This window comes from Symphodus melops, assembly GCF_947650265.1.
Source record: "Symphodus melops genome assembly, chromosome: 15".
NCBI classification, from domain to species: domain Eukaryota; kingdom Metazoa; phylum Chordata; class Actinopteri; order Labriformes; family Labridae; genus Symphodus; species Symphodus melops.
In genome coordinates this window covers 10,388,887-10,393,451 of record NC_136705.1, presented here as the reverse complement: position 1 = coordinate 10,393,451, position 4,565 = coordinate 10,388,887, and positions in this window count along the sequence as shown.

Here is a 4,565-nt window from a genome sequence, read left to right as displayed (position 1 = left end):
GGCTGCTGATTCTTCTTTTTTTTCCTGGCCTCTGGCTGAGCCATATCTGTGCTACGAAGACCATATTAACATGCAATCGTGAGAGAAGGGAGAAAAGAAGAGGCCCAGTGACCTGGGTGAAGCAACTCAAGCCAGAGGAGAGTGAGGACCACATTAAAGGATGTAGGGATAAAAGCAATAAATGCACATGATTTTCAGGCAAACAAAAACAGTTCCATAAATGCAATGGTTCGATTCTTTGTTTTGCTGCAGGCCATATTGTAATAAGAACTTCATTTATATAGCACTATATAACCTGTACTTTCAGGACAAATTAGTAAGACAGATGAAGAGGGAAGGGAAGTAGGGATATGAGTAATGTGATTCCTGTTAAAACTAGTAGGCTGGTGTTTATTTTAATACTGTTTAAGAAATTCAGCCTGCCCTTTTAATACTGTCTCACATTAATCAATAATTTGAGGTAAAAAAAATTGACTTGAATTGAGTTTATCAGTGAAGCAGTAGAAATTGGATGTTTTTGCAAAAGACAGAGATTTAATGTGCTGTAGTTCAACACAGTTACAGTAAGTTACAGTTGCAACAAAAACCTTATTTTAGGAGGCAAACATCTTGGGCAAAACAGAATCATAATGAAAAGCCATCTGCCAAATTGTGATTGGCTTGAAGCATTTGATAGAGGGAGATGTAATTGATGTGCTCCATTTATGATTCTGTATGCTTTTTGGAGATGCATTTGGGGCTTTTGCCTTTAATTTCACAGGAAAGTGGATACAGTAGGAAATCCCAGAGCAAGAGAGAGAGAGACAGGGTGAGGAATGACACCCGGTAAAGGAGCCACTGGTCAGACCCAACCCGTGATGTCTGCTTGGAGAACTGTAGCTTCAGCATCATTTGTGACGAGACCTAACCGCTTGTCCATTGAATCCCCCTGTTTCAGTGTTTTTGAAAACACTAATGCTGATTTTGAAATTAAATACAAGATCTTAGAATCAAACAAATCATGCAGTGGGTGGTTTGTATTACAAGTTATTTCCATCAACAAATGATCATGGCTTTTATTTCAACACAACACAGACATCTGCCATGATTATATCACATAGTGTTGTGATAACTGATGCACAGCTTTCCCCATATCCATAGCCGTCTTGGTTGTGTACAAAGAAATACTCAACACAGCACATCTTGAATGTAAAGCCACACTATCTTAGAACATTGATTTGCCAGACCAAAGCCAAGTAGGCTGTATATCAATTTGGGCTAAAAAAAAAAAAAAAATGCATCTGCTCGAGCAATATAAGCCTGAGGGGGCAGGCTTGTGAGGTTGCCAGCATTAAAAAAAAAAAAACCCAGATTCCACAGTTCCCTGTTGTGGGCAGTCCTGCTCAATGTAAATGTGTAGGTTTTTGAGATTCTAATGCTCTTACAAGTGAGTTCATGCATGAGTGTTTTGATTTACTAATACACCAAGACATATTCCTCATACTTGGCAATAAAAACGATTCTAATTACTATATTTCTCCAGCCTACAGTGCAACAAGCTCTGATGTGGGTGGCATCAAAAAACTTCTCACTGATATTGGAATCAAGCTCACAGGCAGCAGGGATCATACAGCACAGTAGCGATAGGGTGATACTTAAAAAAAGAAAAAGAAAGAAAGAACACAAACATGCAGAGTACACAGACAGCACTAATCTTTAATACTTTGAACACACATTTCAGGCACATAAGAGTCAAACACACACAGAGCTGCTCCCCGAAAGTCTAAGCCTTAATCTGTGCACAGCTGTCAGCCTCCCACAACAAATACACACACATTCGCAGATACAATAAGATGATTTCTTTAAATCCCTACACATACACACATGTAGTTGCAGACCCATAAAACTTTAATTCTCCAGTGGTGTCAATAGGGTTGTGGACAATGATGTTAATAATTCACAAAGAATGTATTCTATTTGTATTGAATTGCAACAAATATAACCTTTCAATTATTTGAGGCACCACATTTCACAGGAACATTTTAAAATACACATATGAAGATGATTTTATAGGACAATAGTCTGATAGCCCATTTCTTTTTAACTTGAAACATTGGAATCTTGGATGTACACACAAACACACACACACTCTATTTACACACAAATGCTGTTCTCATAAATATAGATGAATTACATAATACATTTGAATATAAACACATCAGCCTAAAAGGGCTACCTGTGAAGCTCTATATGCTTACAGTTACATATTTAAAGCACCAACAGTAAGAAATACCTAGACGTGAACAAGACCAAAAACATGGTTGTGGCCTTCCCCAACGAGCAGAGGAAACTGGCTGCAGCAGTAAACACCATAATCCACAGGAAGCATGTTGAAGTAGACAAGTAGTAAAATCTTTGAGAGCGGGCTCCTCAGAGGAGAGTCTCAAGAAATGTCAGCATGAACATCCTCCTTACTTTCTACTACTCCTTCATCGAGAGCATCATTACATTCTCCATAACCTGCTGGTGCTACTCCATCAGCCTCCAGAACAGAAACCCAATAAATCAACTACTGGTAAACCATGTTGACATGGTATTGGTTCAATACCATTGCAATCACTGCTACGTTACAAGGAGAGTGTATGTATTTGTTGAAACCTGCTCAAAAGGACTTTACCAAGGAAATATAAATGTCATTTGTTCCTTTTTCTATTTACCTCCTCTCTTCAAGGTGGCAAATGGTAGACACATATCTTTCTCCAGATGCCCTCGTAATTTTATGTTGATTTCCAAATCCAAACCTGTTAGCCTTTGATTGTACGTGTTTGGGTACAGTAGGGATGATTTACTTCTGCTGTAAGGTTTCACATTTTGGTAATCAACCCTCTTTCCTTGTTATTAATTGCAGTAGCTTTCTCTGAACATCTCATTATTGTTCTAGAGTACCAGCTATTTGGCATTATAGCAAATAAATAGCAAAGATATACTGTTTCAACTTGGGTACTTTCCAGCATGCATAGATCAAGTTTCTGATACCAACAAAGTCACATGTGACCTGGGATAACTTTGGGCATACAAGACTTCCGGTTACAGTTGATCTAGCATCTGTGCCTGCAACAAATCTTGTACAACTGTGTATATAAGCCCTGAGGGCTGCAGGAAATTTGTCATCGGATCTGTTGGTCCCCTTTTTTATTTATTCTGCACTGCACTGCAGGAACTATGAACTGTTCTTTATTTTATTTTATATACTTTATTATCTATTATTTTATATACTTTATTAATCCCCTAGGGGGAAGTTGTGGCTTGCACTCTGTTATTTTAGAGACTTGCTTCTTACATACACAAGCAAGACCTGGGGACATGCATTAATGGAGAGATGTCAGAGTGCAGTCCCACTGGAGGCGCCCCCTGAGTTGGTGGGTGTTTGATGCCCTGCTCAAGGGTACCACGGCAGTGCTCGAAAAGTGTTCTGGCACTTCTTCAACTACTCTCCAGCTATCAGAACAACTTCCATATTTTGGTTTGCATCTGGACTTGAACTGGCGACCCTTCCAAGTCCCTTCGGACTGAGCTCCTGCCGTCGCTTGTTCCGAGTAATCTCTTTAAATGCTGCTTCAAGGTAGGAACTCTACCAACACAAGAGGGTCTTTGTGTGACTTAAGAGCACATTGATTGGTGGAACACAAGAGTCAATCCAGTACTGGTCAACCTTTTTTAAATCCTCCAGGACTTTTGCTCAAACAGGACCCTCTACCTTGTGTAATAATAGTTTCATCACCTTAATTTGTGAAAGCCCTTTGTCACTTTTTGAAATGAGCATATAGGCGAGCATGTACGTTACATTTGAACTATATTTAAATGAATCAGTTGTAGAGAGTAGTGAAGGATTGGTGAACGTCAAGATATTAAAGCTACAGTCTTTTCTGAAAGTTGTTAGCTAACAGGTAATGTACTTGCACTTGTACACTTTAGTCTTTATTTACGATTCACATCACAGTCACTTACTGATGGCAGAGGCTGCTGTGTGGTATACACTCATGTTTCCCAGAACAGAAAAATACAGTTCATCAAAGGATCCACGAAGGGAAAAAAACATGAGTAAGTAGAAGTATGAAATGCCTGAAGAAACACAGACCAGGTAATAACTAACAAGACACAGTTGAGGACAATTAGAACAATCAAATCTGGAGGGAAGCAAGACAAAGGGAGAAGGCAGGACTAGACAGGAAACACTGGGGACAAGACAAGAGAATGAACACACAGGGAAAATAGAAACAGGAGTATACAAAAGATAAAACCAGAATAATAAGACACATTGTCAAGGCAACACAAGGAAACACGCCCAAAATTACAAGAACACAAGGAAGGATGTTTAAATACAACAGGAAGTATAATCAAAACACTGAAACAGACAACATGATAAAACAAAAAAACAGGTATCACAGTCATTTACATTCTGGTTACAAATATTTTATCATGGCTCAGCTTAACCCAGGCTCATTTGACCAAATTAAGATGATTTGCTCTGATATAACAGTTGGGGGGGAACACAAGCTCCAGGTTTTGCTGACGCCAAGAAAACC